Below are 23,790 nucleotides of genomic sequence, written 5' to 3'. Positions count from 1 at the left end.
GAATCATCTTTGGTCCCCAAGATCTCTTCAAGTTGTTGCAGATAATACCAGAATCATGTGGTACACCAGCAAGAAAGGAGGAACAAGGTCATGCCCCCTTTGCAGACTAGCCATGATAGCTTGGTATATAACTTCACAGCACAGTTTCACTCTGCAGGCATCCACCATTCTGTCAGAGCAAATGTGTGTGGCAGAGAAGTTGAGCATGATCAAGGCCAAACCCTCATGAGTGGAAATTAGATTTGTGGGTCTTCCAAGATTTGATCCATCTGTGGGGAGTGCCTGAAGTAAGGCTTCTTTGCATTCTCTCTAAAGAATCATCTGACAAGATTCCGTTCCAGGACTCCATGCAAGGAGGCCTGGAAGAGACAGATGCCTTCTCTTTTCATTGGAGATGAATGTTCCTGTATGTTTTTCTACTCTTTCCACTAACATCAAGGGTACTTCTGAAGATTCAGAAGGAATCCCTCAAGATCATTACGGTGAATCCCTTCTAGGTCAGGTAACTGTGGGTTCTCCCTTCTTTTGAAATGGCAGGGAGCAATTAAGACAAGTTTCCTCACAGAGTGGATCTACCCACACAAGAACAGGAGTGTTTGGGACCCACCAACATCAATCATCTTCAGTTGACTGCCTGGATGATAAGATGATATGATTCCCTTTAGACACCTCTTTACTAAGCACTTGCAGCAGGTACTAAAGGAGGCAGGAAAACCTGCTTCTAGAAAGTCATATATTTGCAAATGGAAAAGGTTTACTAGTTGGTGCCAGCAACATAACCAACACCCTTTCAGGGCTAGTAGTTCTGTGGTTTTACAATATTTGTATGAGTTACTGCCCTGTGACTTTTCTTATTTCTCTGTCAAGGTTAATTTATCGGCCATTTCGTCACGTCTTACCATCTATCATCCTCTTTCAGTACAGTCTCATGGAAAAATGTCTTTGAAAGAGGTTTTGCATAAGAGGGCTCCAAGAACACTGGTGATCCCTCCTTGAAATCTTAATTTTGTGTTTGAGAAGCTAACACTTGCTGCAGTTGAATCAGCTAACCTGGCTGACTCAAGGTTCTTAAGATGGAAAACAGTTTCACTGATTGCTGTGACCTCTGCAAGAAGAGCAGGCTCTTATGGTGAGTCTACTACCATCAGGGAAGAGAGTTCCTTCTTCAGGCATAAAAAGAAGGATTAGTTCTCAAAGTGTTATCTGAGTTTACTTTAAGTTGGATTTCTATGTTTTCTTTCCTGAACCTAAAATTGAGGTAAAAAGGATACTGCATACCTTGGATGTCCACATACAGCTTGGGTACTATCTCAATAGAACTAAATCATCTGATATTGTTAATCCTCGTTCATTCCTTATGCATGGGTATCGGTTCTGAGCTCGGAACTGAGCCGGCCATTTTCCAAGCTCGCGTCAGCTTCAAACTCTCGAGCTAAACTCTTACCCACAATCCCCTTCTCCGTGTTACCTCAGATGTTGTTTGCTGCTGCGCCATTCGGTCGTGTGAAGCTACTTCTCTTGAGCTAAGCACATTCAATTGCTGTTTAATACTTTTACAGATTACTTTTCTGTCAGGAAAGTTCATATTTTATTGTCTCTTACCCTATCGCATCTAGCGGTCATAATTTCTTCAGGTTTTTCTGCTTCTTTCTTTACCACTTTTACCGCAAGGTATTTTCTCTTTACCATCTTTGGAAATCCTTTTCTCTCATACCTCTGGGTACTCTCTTGTACCATTGCTGGTACCTTTTATATTAATTAATTTGCTGTCATGACAGATAAGAAAGGTAGTCTGTGGTTTAAGCGGTGTTCTGATTGTGGACACAAACTGCATACGTCTGATGCACACTCTGGGATTAAGCGGTGTTCTGATTGTGGACACAAACTGCCTACTTCTGATGCACACTCTGGATTTAAGTGGTGTTCTGATTGTGGACACAAAATGCCTAATTCTGATGCACACTCTTTATGTGTTTATTGTTTGGGAGCTTCCAATTTGTCTGTTGACCCACCCTGTACTATATGTGAGATCTTTTCTAATAGAACCTTGTTGGAAAGGAAAAACAAGCTGATACTGAAGGGGCTTCTAAAATCTCCCTTTTCAGATGCTATTTCTGGGTTGGAGGCCTCAACCTCTCCTAGAGCCCATAAGAAAACTTTGGATCTTCCTAAAAAGGCTAAAATTTCAGCTCTGGAGCTCTCTGTCTGCCCCAGTGATTTTGGTGCCTAGACCTTCGGCACCGAGGCCTTCGGCTCCCTTAGTGATTTCGGCTCCGTCTTCTAAAGTAGCCTTCTATATATCGGCACCGAGGGGCTCCTCGGTGCAGACTATTACCACTGAATCGGCACCGACTGTTCAGTTGGTGCAGACCTTAACCATGTCGGCTTCAAGATCTTCCTCGGAACCGACGCCTTTACTGTTGACTCCAGTTTTGTCCTTTCCAGCTTCGGCACCGACAACCACTTTGGCACAGATCCCTGTTTCGGTGCAGACCATGACCTCGGCACCAATTACTTCTTCGGTGCAGACAACAGTAGTCCAGTCTCTCTCTGCACCGTTGTCCTCGGTGCGGTCAGATGAGATGGGCACCGTGCCTGCCTTCTCTGTGGACAGGCCTGTTTCTCCCTCAGTCTCCATGAGGTCCACTAGAAGCCTTTCCGAGCATGATGTGTTGCGTCTTGTGGACCAGGTACTCTTGGCCAGAGGTATCCCACCCTTCAGGAACTATCCTTCCTTGGGAGGTGATCACCCATCTCCAAAGACCCATTCTTATTCTCATCCTTCATTGCCTTTGAAGTCCATGGATATAGCACAGTCTTCCCCTTCTGTGGTTCTCTTTATGGATCTCACTAAGGAACCGCAGTTCCCTTCGTGGCAGGAAAGTTCTGCTACAACCCAGGATGTCAGTTGTGACATGCATGGTTTGCTGCTCCACAGCCATCCAGGGACTCCGGGTCGGCAGGCTGAACCACTTAGGGGAGGGGTGACCCCTGTCCTAGATATGCACTCCTCTTGGGGTGGATCAGCCTTCAAACTGATGGAGAAGGCTTTCACTGCTGCTGGCAATTCCGGACTGTCTATACCTCCGCCCTCCTCTGGTACACTGGTTTCACAAGTCACACCTAGCGGACACCGGGTGCAGGGGCCGCAGGACATATTCCCTCAGGAATCCCCTTTTCTGCTGTCTTCTCCAGCTTCTTCCACTGAGGAGGTCCACCGGAAAAGTTCATGTAAGAGGAAGCACATGGACTCCACAGAGGAGTCCCTCACCGAAGACACAGATTTTGATGAGGGGGAAGGTATCCTTTGGTGATATCCTCGAAGTTCTGAAATAGAGAGGTGACTGGCAGTCCTCTAATCCGTCCTCTGAGGAATCTGTGTTCCTGCAGGCCTTTTGCACCCGGCCCCCCTACCTCCTGGGTTACTCCACCTGCTGATGAACTTGTCAGGCTCATCGTGCAGTGTGCTTTGAAGGCTCCTGATACCATAGAAGCTATTCCCTGGAGGCCAGATAAGATCTTGTTCCCTCCTACTTCAGATCCCCATTGGTCCAAAGGTCTTCCTGTGGATGCTTTGGTGGTGACAGCTGCAACAAAAAAGGATCTGGCAGAAGAAGAAAGCTACAACAGACAGGAACCAAAGTAAGACAAACTAGCGAAAAACAAAAAGACAGCTTGGAAACACCAAAGCAAATTCTCTCTGTTTAATTCTCTTTCAGTTTAATGAAGCGCTTTTAGCTTGCATGTGGCAAGACTTCATCAGAAACTGAACAAACTTCAACACAAGCAATATATACACACCCTTTTTGTCACATGACACTTCTAATTAAAATCTTGTGTCTTAAAGGCACATCCACATTATTGATACTTAAAACATTTTTTAAAAACAAACATGACTGACAATATTTTTGAACATCTCAACCATTCCCTTCCATCAGAATTTTTACCTGTAATGGTGATAGAAATATATACACAAACATAATGTTTGTATATATATTTCTATCACCATTACAGGTAAAAATTCTGAAGGAAGGGAATGACTGAGATGTTCAAAAATATTGTCAGTCATGTTTGTTTTTAAAAAATGTTTTAAGTAGCAATAATGTGGATGTGCCTTTAAGACACAAGATTTTAATTAGAAGTGTCATGTGACAAAAAGGGTGTGTATATATTGCTTGTGTTGAAGTTTGTTCAGTTTCTGATGAAGTCTTGCCACATGTGCAAGATGAAAAGCGCTTCATTAAACTGAAAGAGAATTAAACTGAGAGAGAATTTGCTTTGGTGTTTCCAAGCTGTCTTTTTGTTTTTCGCTAGAAGAAGAAAGCTAGACTGTCCATCCACCTAACAGAGAGTCCAAGGCCCTGGACAGGATAGGGAAGCGCACCTTTGCTTCAACGACCTTTGCTATCAGGTCCCTGAATTATATGGCACATTTTACCAGGCTTCAGATGCATCTGGTTTTCTGAGCTCTCTGAAACCTTGGCTGGTGCCGTGTCTGATGAGGTCCATGACAAAGTGGCCTCTCAGCTGGCCACCATTGAATCTGTCTAACTCCTCTATGCGATTGATATCTCACGCATCAGAAGGAGCAGCTAGAGCAGCGGGTACAGCTGCAGTCTTGAGACAACATGCCCGGATGCACTTGTGCAACTTTGCAGAACCCTTTAAGTCTTCTTTTCTTAATGCCCCTATTGAGGCCTCCTCGTTGTTTGGGCCCAAAGTTAAAAGCACACTGGCCAGATGTGAACAGGACGGTAAGACCCTTTCTGCCGTAGGTGTCCATTATTCTTCCCCTCAACGTGCTTTCTCCTGAAACCAAAAGAGTGGGAAGATATGGTTCAAGAAATCTCAGGGTCCTTTCCATGACACACAGGCCGAGTTCTCCCCCAGAGGCAGAGTCGGAAACTCACAGGGAAGACGCTCATTTCGGGGCAGAGGGGGGTCCGCGTAACCAAGGTTCCAGGTATTCTTTCCCTGGCCAATTCTACCAGCGCTTCTGAAGAATGGCCCAACTCCTTTCCTCTGGAGGTGGTTGGGGGACGTTTCTCCTTGTACCCTTCTGCCTGGCTAACCATCACCACTGATTCTTGGGTACAAATGATTATAACCAGAGGTTATCATATCCCCTTCGATCTTTGTCCCGTTCCTTCAAAAAATCTTCCCGACGTTCCACCCAATCAAAGGGAAGAAGCAGCACTAGATATAGAAAAGCTGCTAAGAAAAAGAGTCATCCAAATAGTCCCTCCAGATCAGATAGGATCCGGATTCCACTCAAGACTATTTTTGGTGCCAAAGAAAACCCGGGGACTGGAGACCAATTTTGGATCTCAGTGTATTGAACAAGTTTGTGAGAGTACAAAAATTCCGGATGGTCACAATACAGTCTATCCTCCCACTGTTGGAAAACAACGATTGGATGTGCTCTATAGATCTTCAAGATGCATACTACCACATAAAGGTGGACAGGCCATCAAGAAGATTTCTCCACTTCCGTATGGGAGCCAGTCACTACCAGTTCAGAGTACTGCCTTTCAGACTCTCTACAGCCCCCAGAGTGTTCACAAAGTGCATGGCAGTTGTCACAGCTCACTTGCGACTTCAAGGATTCCAGGTGTTTCCGTACCTAGACAACTGGCTCATTTCCGCCCCCACCAGACATCTACTGGAAAAAGCCCTGTCATACTCTCTCCTCGTTGTTCAAAGGCTAGGCATAACCATAAACTGGCAAAAATCTAATCTCGCCCCATCTCAGTCAACAGAATTCATAGGGGTTATCTGGGACATAAAAAACTGCAGAGCTGCTATTCCAGGGCACAGAATTCTAAGGATAAAGCAACAACTACTTCCAATCCTCTCAAAGGAAAAATCCACGGCTCACTCGGTTCTACAGCTGTTGGGTTCCATGGCAGCCTCCATCACCATTGTTCCCCTGGCCAGGTTTCACATGAGGCTTCTACAATGGCTACTGCTCACCCAATGGTATCCTTTTCAGCATCCTCTTTCAGCTATGATTCATGTAACCCACAGGTGCAAACAGGATTTAAATTGGTGGATGACACACAATGTCTCACAATGGTCTCGTCCCTTCTCCCCCCAGCAACCCAAGGCCACAGTGACCACGGACACCTCCCTGATGGGGTGGGGGGAGATATGTCAGGGACAGACGGTCCAAGGCACTTGGTCCGAACTGGAAGCCCATCTGCATATAAATGTTCTAGAGCTGAGAGCGGTGCTTCTGGCGTTGCAAGCATTCCATCCCCTGCTGCCGTTTGGGACAATTGCGATTCAATCGGACAACATGGCGGTGGTCTGGTACATCAACAAGCAAGGTGGAACCAAATCATACCCCCTTTGTTGAGAGGCCATGAGGATATGGCAATGGGCGATGGCTACCAACCATTTTCTTCTAGCAATGCACATTTGTGGGAGCTCCAGCGTGATAGCAGACAGACTCAGCAAGTGCATTCTTCAACCTCACGAGTGGTCCCTAAATCCCTTGATAGCGACGGAGATCTTCCACCGCTGGGGCCATCCTTGCTACGACCTCTTTGCATCCCTGACCAACTACAAATGCAGCAACTACTTCGCCCTGATTCCCCCTCCGGGACAGTCACCCAGGGACACTCTAGTCCACGATTGGCCCTTGGGTCTTCTTTACGCATTTCCACCCTTTCCCCTCATTCCCCAGTTTCTGAAGAAAGCCCGTCAGTTGAAGAGCAAGGTGATCCTCCTAGCACCATATTGGCCTCAACAGATTTGGTTCCCCTTCCTTTGGCCTCACCTACTAGATCGATTATGGATCCTCCGTCCAACCCTGGAGTTGATCTCACTTCCACAGAACCTGATTCATTCCAACTTGAACAGCCTGAAGCTCATGGCTTGGTTACTCCAATTCCCTTGATTGCCAGGCAGAATGATCTTTCTTTACCAGTACGTGATATTCTCATTGCTTCTCATATGTCTTCCACTAGAATTACTTATCTAAGCAAGTGGAAAAGGTTTACCTGTTGGCTGAAAGATAAACAAGTAGACCCTTTTTCAGCACCAGTGTCGATAATATCAGATTATTTGGCCGACCTGTTTCAATCGGGGCTATCGGCCTCTACCATTAGAGTTCATTTGGCTGCAATTTCTAATTTTCATGAGGGTGTCCAAGATTCCTCTCTTATGTCCCATAAATTGTGCAAGACCTTCATAAAAGGAGTGAATCATCTGAAGCCACCTTTTAGAGAACCTATTCAACCATGGGATTTATCATTAGTTCTACAAGCTCTGACAATGTCACCTTTCGAACCAGCCTCTTCATGCGACCTCAAGTATTTGTCATGGAAAACCTTGTTTTTGTTCGCCATTACTTCTGCCAGAAGTATTTCTGAGCTTCAAGCTTTATGTATCAAGAGTCCATACTTGATTTTTCATAGAGATAGAGTGTCTCTGAGAACTAATCCATCATTTCTGCCTAAAGTGATCTCTGAAATGTCCATTAATCAAGCCATTGAATTGCCAGTTTTCTTTCCCAATCATTCAAACAGAGGAGAGTATTGCCTACATACCCTAGATATACACAGGCAAATCCATTTTTACTTAAACAGGACTACACCTTTTCATAAATCTGACCAGTTATTCTTGGCCTTTTCTGGACCTAGATTAGGATCTGCTGTTGCTAAGGTCACAGCTAGATGGTTGAAGGACTGTGTGACCTTTATTTATACACAACGTAATATCTCGTGGCCTACTTCCATGAAAGCTCATTCAACAAGGTCAGTGGCAACTTCTGTTGCCTTCCATGCCAGAGCTTCTTTACATGACATTTGTGCAGCTGCAACTTAGGCTATGCCTCATACCTTCATCAGTCATTACAAATTGGATTTGGCCTCCAGGGGAAGAGCATCTTTCGGTTCTATGGTGCTCAGGAATGTCCTTCCATGAGAGCCTCCCAGGAATAGAGGTAGCTGGGGACTCTGTCCCATGCATAAGGAATGAACGAGGATTAACAATATCAGAGAAAGACGTTATGTCTTACCAAAACGTTCCATCTGTATTGTTGATCCTCGTTCAGTCATTACGACCCTCCCTCCTTCCCCCTCCTGTGGTTTCTAGTGGATCTCACCATCCAGTTCTCTTAGGTTATTTGATCAGAGGTAGCCTCTACCTTCTTTGACTTGCAAACTCAATCTGATGTAACAGGGAGAGGGGATTGTGGGTAAGAGTTTAGTTCGAGAGTTTGAAGCTGACGCGAGCTTGGAAAATGTCCGGCTCGGTTCCGAGCTCGGAACCGATACCCATGCGTAATGACTGAACTAGGATCAACAATACAGATGGAACGTTATGGTAAGACATAACTTCTTTTTTTAGACCTTTGGATCAGTTGGTTATTTCTTGTGAAGGTAAGAAGGAGCAACCTGTGTCAAAACAGACAATTTCCAAATAGTTGTCAAAAGCTATTACCTTTTGTTATACTCATCATAACAGAATTATTCCAGGCAGGGTCAAGGTCCACTCAACCAGGGCTTTGGCTTCATCTATGGCTTTTTGGAAAGGGGTGAATTGTAGACATATTCTAGAGGCTGGTACCCAGTCTTCTGTATATACCTTTACAAAACACTATAAGTTTGATTCCTTCCCTATATCCAGGTCAGGCTTGATTTGGACCATTCTGCAGGGACTCCTAGAATGTTCTCCTTCCACCTCCCAAATGTAGTAAGCTAGAGTAATCTACCTATATAGCTAAGCCTAATGCAACAGTGATCAGTATGATGAACATAGTACAATTGTGCAGGTAAGCTTACCATAACAGTAGATGTTTGAATGATCACTGCTGCAGTAGCTGTTTTTTTTTTCTGCCAGGCTGTGGACATTTATTTTTTGTTGTCCTTAGCATTGTTTTTTCAGGCTTTGGCCTCCCTCCCTCTGTTTGCAAGAAAGATCTGAAGGGCTTGGTCCCCAAATTTGTCTTTTAGTTAGCTCAGATCAAGCTACCTGACAGTTTGGCAACATGGAAGGTGCGCTGAAGCTTTGAACACTGGCAAGCTGTTGTATCTTTGGCAGGATATAACCCATATAGTTAAAGCTACTGCAGCAGTGATCATCTCCTGTTATGGTACGTTTACTAACACAACTGTACTTTCTGGTTACTCGGACTACACATCATCTTCCTTCATCATAATTCACATCATATTCTATGATCTAGTTCCTTCAGACGCCATGGACCAGGAGTTAGACACTTCATCTGTGGCTGCAGGATTTTCCTTAGTAGGCTTGAGAGAACCACTTTTGACCATCTCTGAGGAAAGAGTGGGGAATGCTTCTCTACCTAGCCAGACTGGAATGCCTGTTCCCCAGGCTGTTCCAGTTAAAAAGAAGGAGAAAATTAAACATTTATCTTCTCGTGTCTCTGTTACTTTAGGCAAGAATGAATTTAGTGGGCTGACCTCTGGGCTCAGTACAGGCTCCTAGCCCTTCTCATTCTGGATTTCTTTGTTAAAAGAAAAAATAATTTTTATTTTTCTGAAAATTTCCAGTGTGAGGAACAGAGAAATGACTGTGATTTAACAAATATTCTCCTCATGTAACTGATTCTGAGGGGACTGTTTCTTCGTATTGTCTCTTGGTGAAACCATATCAAGGATGAATAAAATGTTTAAGTGGGAACATAATGGCATTCCAGTTCTTTGAAAAAAATATGATTTATTATAACTTGAATTTCCTCAGCCTACTTTTCTTTTTTATTACAACCTGTAACATGCCTGACACTTCCCCTGCAGACCATATAAAGGTAGGTAGATTGGACAAAGTTCCAAAATCTTCATAGCTTCATAGATGTGTACTAGCCAATGATCAATGGGGCCTTTTTAAGCCTAGCCACACATCCCAAATCTCTGACAAGTTCTGGTACCTTTGATAAGTGTAAGAAAGGGCTTGGGAGATGAAACATTTACAAGCTGCCTGTGTCCGTTAAGAGTACTATGTGCCAAACCAGGAATGAATTTGTTGTTCCCCACCATTTGTCCAAGTCGCACTTGAATTGGGTTAAGGAGGAACTCTGCTTCACATGGATGGGAAGCCTATTCCAGAGAAGGAGTAGTCTTTGAGATACATACCTTTCTTTCTAGTAGGTCCTGTTTATATAAGAGGCAAGATATAAGTCTTTAGAATGGGTAATTTTGGTGCTGTTTGTTTTGCAGCTATACAGAAGATCCATCAGGGTGGGGTCTGACAATGCCTTGTATGCCCAGCAAAGATCTCCCCAAAACAGCCTGTATGAGACAGAATACAGGGATGATGCTTTGAAGTGGTATCCATAGGACATGCTACTTACACCCACCCTGTATTCTTTTAGTGAGGAATCTCTGTGGACATTCCAGTTGTTGGATGTGCCTGGTTAGGTCCATACCAAAGGGGGCATTGTACTCAATGATAGGTCTGATAAATGCTGAATGTAGTGGAACAGTGACCTCCTTGGAATGGATGCCATACATTTGTTTATAAGTTGCACAAGTAGAATAATTTCTTCACTATTGTATACTCCAAGAGTATTCAGTGTGTCTAGTTGCTGTGATAGCCTATTACAGACTGCAAGGTGTTCACATTTTTCTGTATTTAGACAACTTGCCGATCTTTGCAGGAGAACATTCAGAAATTGTGTTTGACTCTTTCCCACAGGATTGTTTTCCTGGGGTGTCTCCTGAATACTTCAACTTAAAGAGCTTTTTTGCCACAAGAAAATGAAGATTTATAAGTAGATCTATTCCGGATTTTTTCAGTCATCTGGGAGTTCAGCAAGGGAATTTCTCAGAATACTAGGAATCACAGCATCTATGAGTCTCATCATTCCTGTAGCTAGACCCTATATGAGTAAGATTCATTGGTACTTAAACTCTATATGGTCCCAACATCAACACCCCTGAGATTTCAGATTTAAGTTTTGTGATTTTTGAAAAGGGAACTGATTGGATGGAGAAAACATTTTTTTCTGAATCCAGGTCTCCCATTTTGCTTCCATCTCCAAAATCTACAACAACAGATGCCTCAAGACATTGTTTGGTGAGCTTTGTCTGTGGGGGAAATGTGCAAGATCTTTAAAACAAAAAAAGAAGAGACCAAAACACATAAACATAAAAGAGATGTTGGCAGTTATCAGTCTCAATCATCTGTAGTCCCCTGGGCTTCTGCAAGTGATTATAGACAAAACTGTAATGTTATGTTACTTAAACAGTCGGTGAGGCTTCGGATCATATCCTCTGTGCAGGTTAGTTATGGTAATCTGGAATGTAGCAGTTCAGCACCATATCACTCTTCAGTTGACTTGCATACCTTTAGAACAAAATTGTGCGGCTGAGTAGGGACTAGGACAGACCCTCACAAAAGAAAATTGAATCAGGAGGTCCTCCAGGATTTGATTTATCTGTTGGGAACACATCAGGTAGATCTTTTCGCTGTCATTCACAAGAAACATTTGAACAGTTTCTGTTCTAGGACGCCTTGCAAGCAGGCCTGGGAAACGCATGTTTTTTTCATTTCCTTAGATGGAAATGTTCCTGTATGTTTTTCCACGCTTTCCACTAATATCCAGGGTTAATCTGAAGATTCAAAAGGACTATCCAACAATCATAGTGGTGACTCCCTTCTGTTCCAGACAGCATTGGTTCTTCCTTCTTCTGGAAATGGCCAAGAGCAATTAGCATGAGCTTCCTCACTGACTGGACCTACTCTCGCAAGAAAGGAATTGTTTAATACACTCCAGCTTGAAACAACTTCAGCTTACTGCCTGGGTGATAGAATCTTAATACCTTTTAGGTGAGGTGCCTGTTTTCTGAGGATGTGCAGCAGGTGTTAAAGGAGGTAAAGAAACCTGCAACTACAAAATCATATCTTGCTAAATGGAAAAGATGTTATTATGGTTAGTGCCAGAATAAGATCCAAGACCCCTTTAAGGATAGTATTTTTGTCGCTCTACAATGTTATTATCCTCTGGCTTTTCTTACTCTTCTACCAAGCTTTATTTTTGGCCATTTCAACATCTCTGCAAATGGATCCCCCTCTTTCAAGACATTCCTATGTCAAAGTGTATTTAAAAGGGTTTCTGCATACCCATCCACTCAGAAAGCAGGTGATGTCTTGTGAATCATAATTTTGTTTTGAAAAAAGTAACTATTGCTGCATTTGAAACAGCTCATCAGGGTGATTTGAAGTTCATAACATGGAAAGCAGTTTTGCTGATTGTTCTGATGCCTTCAAGAAGGGTGTCTGAGGTGCAGGCTGTCATGGTGGGTCAAACTAATCTCGTTTTCCACAAAGATTGGGTGTTTTTGAGAACTAATTCTTCATTTATATCTGAAGTGGTATCCGAGTTAATTCTGAACCAAACTATCCATCTCCATGTTTTCTTTTCAGAACCTAAAGATGAGGGAGAGAGGATTTTTCATACTCTGGATCTCCACAGACAACTTGGCTACTATCTTGATAGACCTAAAAGCTTTACAAATTGTAATCAGTTATTCTTTTCTTATGAAAGTGAGAAAAGTGACAAACTGTGTAGAAGCAGACTGTTTTCAGATGGTTGTCCTATTGTTACTTTTTGTTACTCCCAGCACTGTATCTCAATTCCAGGCTGGTTCAAGGCCCATTCTACTAGGGCCTTGTCTTTATAAGTGGCCTTTTGGAAAGGGGGGATCTCTGGATATATTTCAGAGGCAGCAGCTTTCCTCTGTAAATACTTTTAGAAAGCACTGCAAACTAGACTCCTTTTCTGGGTCTAGAATAGGCTTTGCTAGCACCATTCTCCAGGGACTCCTGTGTCCTAATCCTTCCTCCCTCCCTCCTCCCTCAGACTTGTTAAGATTCTGGTATTTACCCATCTAGCTAAAGCTGCTGCAGTCATTATCAAATGATGAACATATTACAGTTGTGTAAGTAAAATTACCATAGCAGTTGTTGATTGAATGATCACTGCTGCACTAGTCCCTCCCTCTATCCCCCTTATTTTTTTGGTTTGTTTTTGTTGCCAGGGTGTGGATATTGAATTTTATTTACCTAACCTTGTCCTCTTTCAGGGCTCTAGCCTCCTCCTGCCAGTTGTCATGAAAGCTCTGAAGGGCAGACTGCTGATTTTCTCCACAACCAGCTCAAGCTATTAACAGTCTGGGTACTCTGTGGAAGGTGTCCTGACCGTAAAGCTGAATGTACTGCAGCAGTGGTTATTCTAACATCTACTGTTATGGTAAGTTTACTTACACAACTGTACTTAGAATACTTTTACTACTTTTTGGTACTTTACTGTGTGATTATTTATATTTTCTTTAAGATCAAAAATCCTATACTGTCTTTATCCCTTGACCCCCACACACACACACACACACACACACACACACACACACATTTCATCACTATATTTTCTACCTTGATATAGCCTTATGCCACAGTCATGTATATGAGGTTTAGCTGTATAGCTCCTAAGTACCCTTCTAATCAGGTGTCCCTAAACCAAAATATTGTTAAACAAAACCTTCTGATATTTAGCACTTTCTTCTATCCCAACTTCCAGATTTTCACAGGAATGCCATCTGGTTCCAAGACTTTCCCATTTTTTTCTCATGTATTCCTATCTTAGCTATTAATAGTTGAGCCTCAGTTTCCACTAATCTTGGCATAATGCCTTACTAATGCATGATAACTGTAACCCTAACTGTTCCTGAAACTCCAGCATTACACCTCAGTATAGAACAGGGGGGCACACACACACACACACACACACACACACACACACACACACACACACACACACACAAACACTAAATCTCTTCTCTTACCCTGCCCTTACTTTAACCCTAGCATGTAAACAAACACTACATTTTCATCTCCTAATGAAAACATTTTCAGTATATCCGAAATTTTCATCATTAACATCTCAAATCCACACTTACCTAACCCAAAGACGCTTTCTCTTCCTTCTTCACATATCTGCAACATTCATTGATGACAACACTCTAGTTCCTAAGCTGTTCATTTTGCTAAACAAACGAAGAGTTGATTGAGCGAATCACACCCATGTAGATGTGTGTGTGTGTATATATACATATATATATATATATATATAGAGAGAGAGAGAGAGAAAGAGAGAGATGTGTGTGTACATATATTTGTGTTTGTGTATACACACACACAGATATATGCAGATATACATATTTATGCATATATACATGTTTGTATATATATATATATATATATATATATATATATATATATATATATTTGCATGTGTGTATATGTGTGTATGTGTATATATATATATATATATATATATATATATATATATATATATATATAAATGTATACGGTGGTTATAAAAAGTGTACACACCCCTGCTAAAATGCCGGGTTTTTGTAATATAAAAAAATGAGACCACAATAACTCATTTCAAAACTTTTCCCACCTTTAATGTGACCTGTAACCTGTACAATTCAATTGAAAAACAAACAAGTCTGTTAGGTGAAAAAATATAAAAAAAAATAAAAAAAAACGTACAATAAGCTGGTTGCATAAGTGTGTACACCCTTAAACTAATACTTTGTTGAAGCACCTTTTGATTTAATTACAGCATTCAGTCTTCCTGGGTGCACACCTGCCATCAATTAAAGATACTCTGATTAACCCCAAATAAAGTTCAGCAGTCCTAGTAGGATTTTTCTGACATTTACTCAGTTGCCTGCTACAGCAAAAGCCATGGTTCGCAGAGAGCTTACAAAGCATCAAAGGGATCTCATTGTTGAAAGGCATCAGTCAGGCGAAGGGTACAAAACAATTTCCACAGTATTGGATCTACCATGAAACACAGTGAAGACAGTCATCAAAAAGTGGAGAAAATATGGGACAACAGTGATGTTGCAAAGAACTGGGCGTCCCTCCAAAATCGATGTGAAGACGAGATGAAAATTGGCCAGGGAGGCTGCCAAGAGACCTGCAGCAACACTGAAGGAGCTGCAGGAATTTCTGACAAATGCTGGTTGTGTACTACATGTGACAACAATCTCCTGTATTCTCCATATGTCTGGGCTATGGGGTAGGGTTGCAAGATGTAAACCTTTTGTTACACAGAAAAACATCCAGACCCAGCTAAAGTTTGCAAAACAATACATCAAGTCTCCCAAAAGTATGTGGGGAAAATGTGTTATGGTCTAATGAGACCAAGGTTGAACTTTTTGGCCACAATTCCAAAAGGTAATTTTGGCATAAAAACAACACTTTGCATCACCAAAAGAACACCATCCCCACGGTGAAGCATGGTGGTGGCCGTATCATGCTTTGAGGTTGCTTTTCTTCTGAGGCTTTAGTGAATGTGGAGGGAATTATGAACAGTTCCAAATACCAGTCACTTTTGGCCCAAAACCTTCAGGCGTCTGCTAGAAAGATGAAGAGGAATTTCACCTTTCAACATGACACTCACCCCAAGCATACATCCAAATCAACAAAGGAATGGCTTCACCAGAAGAAAATTAAAGTTTTGGAATGGCCCAGCCAGAGCCCAGACCTAAATCCAATAGCAAATCTGTGGGGTGACCTGAATAGGGCTGTGCGCAAGAGATGCTCACAATCTGACTGATTTGGAGTGCTTTTGCAGTGAGGAGTGGGCAAATATTGCCAAGTCAAGATGTGCCATGCTGATAAATCCCTACCCAAGAAGACTGAATGCTATAATCAAATCAAAAGGTGGTTCAACAAAGTATTAGTTTATGGGTATGCAACCAGCTTATTGTACATTTTTTCTTTTTTATATTTTTCACCTAACAGATTTGTTTGTTTTTCAATTGAATTGTACAGGTTATAGGTCACATTAAAGGTGGGAAAAGTTTTGAAATGATTTATTGTGGTCTCATTTTTTTATATCACAAAAACCTGGCATATTAACAGGGGTGTGCACACTTTTTATATCCACTGTATGTATATATAGAGATACACGATGTATGGATTTACATCAGAAGATTAACGTTTCAAAACTTTGACTCCTAAAATGTCGAGACTAATAGACTAATATGGTTGACTTTCTGAAATGTGAAATGTCGAACATGGAAAAAACACACTACCAACTGTGGTTTTATAGGGGGCAAGCCTTCCTGTACCCTCCACCCCCTGCAAATTTTATCGTACTGCAGTGGAGAAAAGGGCAAATTCTCTAATCTCCACTGTACTGCACTCATTGCAAAACCAGTCTTCCTGCCCTACTGTTATAGTGGAGTTAAAATATACATCAATAATAAAGATTTACCTGTTAGTCTTGACTCAAGAATAACTCTTCAGGATGTGCAAAACATTTTCTGTTTTATTCAAATCAACCAGATGTCAGAGCTGGGAGACTGCCTTCACAAAATTTTCAAATCAGTCTCATAAAGCAGCAAAGACATATAGTTTTTATACTTTTTTATCAGTAATATGCATGCAGAATTTTGACGTTTCATATTAGTTAACAAATAGGGTCTATGCAGACCCTCGTGCTTCTGTCTTACTGCTTTACGTGAACACTTACCAACCATCCACCTGGTCTGGTAACCTGTCTTGTTTTTCAACCTTGTATCTTTCAGTACCAGTACATGCTATCCCCCAACATTCCTTTAACTACTCATCCCCAGCCTGGGGAGGTCAGAACTCACATGAAACAAAATCTATTTCACATTGTGTTCTTTCCTCCCTTCAGCCATCTGCTTATACACTTATAGCTTGATATTACAATGCAGTGTGAAATACTTAAAAACTGCAGTTAAGTATTCTGTGGTTTGCATAACTATACATCTATACTACTTATTATTTTTAACATAAACTAAAAATAAATATTTTGTTTAACTCATTTCTAAAGAAACTATAAGTTAATATGCATTTTGTGAAGAATTTTCATGAGAAATGCATTTTTCTTGTAACAAATCCCCCCCTTTGGCACTGTCATTGTCATACAGTACACAATTATATTTTGATTTGTCTTAGTTTGATAAAATATGCTTTAGCTTCATAATATTCATCATCTGCAGTGAATTTTCATTCACCTTAAGTTCACATGCACATGAGATCAAGCATTTTGTGGCTGCAGCCTTTAGAACAGAAAATATTAAAATAACCAAAAGAATAATGCCAGTTACTGTAATGATACCTTGTAATGTACTTGTTCCCAAGTTACCAAGTACACTGCCTAACCATCCAAAAAGGTTCCATTTTTTAGAGGTACTGTCCAAATCTTTGGCCCTCTGCTCCATGAAATTGGCCAACTTTTATTGTTCATCATGATAGTCACTAATATAAAAACGACGACTTCCTATGAAGGCACATGACCCCCCTTTTGCAGCATGCATTATATCAAGTGCCAATTGATTCTGTAACACCACAGTTCGCATTTCAGTTATTTCTCGATTTCCATTTTGATGTGATGTGAAGTATGGTTAGCTTCCTCCTGAAGAATTTGAACAAGCATGGTGATTTCAAGCATTGCCCTTTGCACGCCATACACAGGAGTAAAAACTGAAAATACTTGCTCTGCCCATTGGATTGGCCTCTTATTTCTCAGTCACTGCTGAATAGCGGGAGTAATATAGACTACAAAACAACACCCTGACCAGTTTGTGGGTAACCAGGGGTAGGCATGATCACCACAAATGTAGTATCGATCCTCTATTATGCCCATGCCATGTCCACAGTCATTACTTTTTAAATCTAAAGAGTTCAACACACTTTCATGTCTAGTGTCATTACATTTGCTGATTCCCTCTGACACGGTCCCATTTCTGGCATAACATGTGTGTCCACGATTTGTGGTGGCAAGGTGAAGAGACACAACCTTTGAAAAATTAATCACATTACACTAGACTAGATTAGTATCACTAAGATATTTTTCAAATGTTACCTGTGATGTAGGAATTGGAGTCATGGGAATCCCTGCTCTGGAATGATGAGGTATATGCGAACACACCCAACAGCTGGCCACAGTTATGTCCACAGCATATTATCAAAGAACCAACAGGAAACTATTTTCTCTTGACCAGGTTATAAAAGGAAACAGCAACAAAAACAAAGCAAACGTACCTGTTGTCACAGGATTCATCATGAAGTGCTGTTTGAATTGATTTTTTGATTAATTCTTCACTGGGACAGATGCTTCATCCTTCACACTTCGATCTTCTTTTGCCGGCAACAATGATTTGTCTAGGGCCCCTACATGACAGGTCTTTTTACAATTAGATGAGTAAATCCAGGTTGGTAGTCCTGCGCGCAGCGGACCATAGTCAGGGTGGTGAGGATTACCTGGAAAGGGCCTTTCCATATCTGGCTGAGACAGTTCTTTTTCTGGAGGATTTTCACATAAACCCAATCACCTGGCTTCCATTGGTAAGAGGGCTGGTCAGGATGTTGAAGAAGAGCTTCTCCTACAGTTCTATGATATTGCTATAAGAGATGGGCAAGTTGTTTACAGTACATTAACATTACAACATCCGTTAGAGTTAATTCTTCATTTGACACAGGGGGAGCAGCTGGAAGGGCCATGGGCCTTTAAATTTGTCTCACAGGGACTCAATTTCCTTGTATAATTCAAAGTGTCTCTGACCATTTAAGGTTTGTTTCACTACAAATTTTTGAATTTTTTTAAAGGGTCTCTATTAATCCAGATGATTGTGGATGGTTGGGACAGTGAAGACTCAACATAGAAAATTAAAATTTTGCATAGCTCCCTGGTTAGGGAATTAAAATGAGTTTTCTGGTCACTATTAATAGTACAAGGTACACCAAATTTACTGAATCTGCTTTGTGGCATGGGTAAGCTTCCACCCATGCAGAAAACATACAAATCACTACTAATACATATTGTAAGTTACTGTACATTACCAAAAGGTCCCCAAGGTGGTGGTAAGCATGCAGCCCTAATGTTTGCATTTTTCCTAATATGCTCTAAGCATATTGCACATTATTAACATACTGAAGTATCAAAGAGGAGACATGAGGGGCATACCAACTTCAGATAATTTTATTAAACAAAGCTGTCTTAACTGCATGGTCCAGTAGATGATATGCCCTTACCAGGTAAGGTAGCAAGGAGGCAGGCAACACCAGTCGGCTGTCCGGAGGTCGCCATATTCCGTCAGAGGATTTAATACGTTCATCCTGGAGCCACCACTGAATTTCTCCCCTATGATGCTTCACCTTGGAAAACTGACACTTTTTAAAGTCAAATACATCATTACTAAACAAAAATAAAAAAAGAAATAGCCACCACCAAACGTAGAACCAGACTCGTACTTTAATAAACCAAATAAAGCCAGCTTTACATTAAACGCTTTCACCCAGTTTACTTAATGGGCTTCATCAGAGTAAAGCCTTAACATAAACACATTAATTTAAATGGTTAAAATAGTTACAAATCATGTGATTACCCATTCATTCAGTCATTAAAATTAAAGAGACATAATAAAAAAATGTGTTTAAAACTAACCAATCAAAGAACAAAGTGGAGAGCAATGTGCATAAAATGCTTCTAAATGTCCAAAGATGAGCTGTAATCTTAATAAAACCTAAAATTTAACAAGTAATTTTCATTTATAATAGAACACCCTAAGATAGAACTCCTTATTACATTACAACAGTTGTCATCCTTCACACCAAAAGAAAAGTGTTATCAAGGGACAAATGGTGAGGATTTCTAGGTTGATTAGTGACGACGTGAACTTTGAACAGGAAATGTATAAATTGATAGGGGTATTCAAAGAGAGAGGATATCCAATCAAATTTCTTTTGAAAATTAGAAATGAGATTTTTGAAAAAATGGAAAGATAAGTTCACCCCTATACTTTTAACTAGTACAGGGACATCTACAGGATCCAAAATACAAACACAACATGAGAGGAACTTGGTAATTCCGTACAATCAGGAGACACCGTACCTTAGAGATATAGTAAATAACTACTGGGATCTGGTCTTTGATAAAGACAAGAAACAAATTCTAAGTGAGGGACCGAAGGTAACCTAACAGTAGGGGACAGAATTTGAAAATGTGCCTTGAGAGAGGTATCGCCAAAGAAACAAATGGGTATCTATCTAAAATGTCAAAAGTGTAACATGTGAGAGTAAAATCTGTTAATTTACCCTTGTCAAGTAACTGTTTTCTTATTTTATCTGAAGTAACTACCCAAAGCAGCTAGTTTAAAATCTGTCATAGTAGGGTTGTAACATTTTATTATAGTTTTTTTTAATTCCTTCTTAAATCTTAATGGATTTTTTTTTAGTTAGAAATATTTAGACATAGTATGCTAATCAGCATTAGCCCCCAAACCTTTTTTAAGGCGGTGCCAAAATATCCTCTCCAGAGGCAATAGCCTCTTGTCCTACCCTATCATGTGAACATTTGTGATGAGCCACAGGAGTGTCAAATACTAGTGCTCCTGCTGGAAAGGTAGAAGCTTGTTGAGAATGATAGGAAGAAAGAAAAGAAAACTTTTTTTGTCTGCAGATTCCTGTTCTGAAGATGAGGGTTGAACAGGGGAACTAGGATGAGATGTAACAGTACCACGGTAACTTTGTGTCCAAAATGCAGAGGTCTGAGAAACAGCAGAATCTTGTACAGGAGCCACCTGTACCAGTACATGTGGGGGTGGGGATGCAGTAACTACTGGAGGATTATCATCCTCTTTTAAAGTCTCTGCTTTACCACCATCTTTAGTTTCTTAAAAACCTGCCAAAACAGGATAAAAGGGATCGCTTTTTACTGGTCTGTACTGCCGTCTTAACCACTTTTACCTGTTGCAGCAGTTTCTTATTTGCATCTTGTGACCCCCTTAATGTTGACTCCATTTTCCTTTTAATTGCTTCAGTATACTTTTTCCCAAAAATATCCTTCAGTTTCATTAATTTATCCCTATCATAAGTTCCATTAAATGAAAATACCCACCAGAACAATTCTTAGTAAGCTGAAACCACTCATGCAAATACGTACAACTTTCTTTACCATAATTATGATACATAAAATATGCAGGTATTCCCTTTTCAGGAATTTGATTCTGTTTGCTTATCTTTGGTCACATTTTTTCTGTTAAGAGTTACCTTGTAGATCTTGGATCCTGGTAATTCTGAAAACAAATGACTCAATCAATTCACACATCATTCAAGGAGGAAACAGAGTCAGACTTGCATTCCAACATGCTGTGGGCTCATAAACTTGATTTACTAGCATACATGCACACACGCACACACACACACACACCTATGTCCCAACATGCTATAGGCTCATGAACTTGATGTAACTTTGCACACACACACCTACATCCTAAAATGCTGTAGGCCTATGAATTCAATTTAACTTTACACACACACCTACTTTCCAGCATGCTGTAGGCTTATGAATTTGATTTAACTTTGCACACACAAACCCGTGTCTTAACATACTGTAGGCTCATGAATTTGATTTAACTTTTTGCTTTTAACTTTTTTTTTCTTTCTCGCTGTCTCTCGTCAGTCATATATTGCACAACAACAAAACCATCAGTTGCACATTAAACAACACAAAGCAGCGGTCATGCCTCTTACCTTTAGTCCTGAGGGGTACTGCCCTCAACACAAGGCTCCTCCTTGTGTTAAATTCCCTTTTTGTTATATGCACATGCACATTAATAAACTTGCTTAATTTTTATGGGGGTCCTCCCACTATAATTTTGAGGGTACCTCCCTCAACACAAGGCACCTCCTGTTAATTTTCCCTTTTTTGTATGCGCATATACATTAATAAAACTTTTCTTATTTCCTGTGGGGACCTCCCACTATTACTTTACATACATCTAATAAGCAGATTTCTGCCATTCCAGAAGGCATCAGTTACCACATACCTAACAAGTAACTCAGTCATTCAACAAAAACAGAAAACGTCATATACTTAAAAGCAAAGTCAATCATTCAACAAAAACAGAAAACGTCATATACTTAAAAGCAAAGTCAATCATTCAACAAAGTAATACACATCATATACTTAAAAGCAATGTCAATCATTCAGCAAAACAGTACACATCATATACTTAGTAAGTAAATTTAGTCATTTAACAACACAATAAACACCTTTTTACTTTTTCTTTTAACTGCAGTTTTCTAAAAGAGAGGAAAGAAAAGAAAGGAGAAACATTTTCCACAAATCAGTTTTCCCATTTCTAGCATAATATGTTTGCACACCCTGAATAGTTAAGTATCCAAATCTTTGACTATTCCATACAAAACAGTATGGAATTCACAGAAGAATTTTCTGTGCTGGGCCCTTATAATTCATTCCATGATGCTGTGCTGCAATGCCAAAGTTCAGATCTCAGTCATGGCACAAAAATGTTATAGTGCAATTAAAATGTACATAAATAATAAAGATTTACCTGTTGGTCTTGACTCAAGAATAACTCTTCAGGATGTGCAAAACATTTTGGGTTTTATTCAAATCAACAAGATGTCAGCGCTGGGAGACTGCCTTCACAAAGTTTTCAAATCAATTTCACCAAGCAGCAAGAACATAACAGTTTTTATACCTTTTTTTTTCAGTAGCATGCATGCAGAATTTTGACGTTTCGTATTAGTTAACAAATAGGGTCTCTGCAGATCCTCGTGCTTCTCACTTAGTCCTTCACGTGAACACTTAACAACCATGTTTTAGTAACAATATTTTAAAAACACAAGCCACCTGGCCTGGCAACCTGTCTTGTTTTTTGACCTTGTATTTTTCAGTACCAGTACATTTTATCCCCCCAACATTCCTTTAACTACTCATCCCCAGCCTGGGGAGGTCAGAGCTCACATAAAATCTCTTTCACATTATGTATTTTCCTCCCTTCAGCACTTTCTTTAACTTCAGTCTTCTGTTTATATACTTATAGATTGATATTAGAATGCAGTTGTGAAACACTTAAGTATCTGTGGTCTGCATTACTATGCATCTATACTACATATTATATTTTGTGAAGAGTATTCATGGGAAATGCATCTTTTCCTTAACACCTAATAAACATTTGATGATTCAGAACATTGACAAAAGGGTTTCAACCTTTTTAAGAGTAGATGTTTTGAAATGCCAATCATCTGATATAAACCTGTGTGTCTGTGTGTTTGTGTGTGTGTGTGTGTGTGTGTGTGTGTGTGTGTGTGTGTGTGTGTATGTATATATATATCTGTGTGTATTTATGTTTGAATATGCATAACCATACATGTTGTATATTTGCGACAAATGAGGCATGATCGCATCACACTGTAGTCAACATTTTCAACAAACTACTGGAATGATTTTTCACTGTCGAGTAGCTTGTAAGGATACAATAACATTCTGTGTTGCTGGACCTGGTTTTCTGTAACTTTTGAATTGCTGATACCAATACAATGTCAGTACTTTAAATGTCTCTTCTGAAAGGTTTCTCCTTAAGTTCTCATAAATTAGCTGCTTGGGTGTGCTTGTCTGTCTTTTGCTCTTTTTTTTTTTTTTTTTTGCGGGGGCATATTTTACCACAGTATTGATTTCTCAAAATGACTGTAGTATTGGTGTACAGTTTGAGATTACACTGATGGAAAGAGTTGGCCAGAGTAATACATTTCAAAATATATTTTGCTGTTTTGAGTCCATGCAAACTGAGAGTTATTATATGCAAGTAAAGAAGAGAAATGGGTGCAGCTCCAAGTCCTGAACTCATTTTTTGAAACTGTTAGGTGGCTTGTGTTTCACTCATTTTTGGTACAAGTATCTGCAGCCTCCTCATGTTAACACAGCCTTATGTTTGAAGCACTGGCATTATTATGTCAAGGGAACAC

General features: G+C 40.4%; 1 protein-coding gene across 1 annotated transcript in view; it reads left to right on the top strand.

The window, feature by feature from the left end:
* SIMC1 (SUMO interacting motifs containing 1) overlaps positions 1-23,790 on the top strand; it is a 1,791,957-nt gene that overhangs the window by 472,049 nt on the left and 1,296,118 nt on the right. The gene's annotated exons all lie outside the window — the stretch shown is intronic.

Source organism: Protopterus annectens, chromosome 4.part0 (assembly GCF_019279795.1).
Source record: "Protopterus annectens isolate FY-2018-M chromosome 4.part0, PAN1.0, whole genome shotgun sequence".
NCBI lineage: Eukaryota > Metazoa > Chordata > Ceratodontiformes > Protopteridae > Protopterus > Protopterus annectens.
This window is presented reverse-complemented; position numbering and strand designations above follow the sequence as displayed.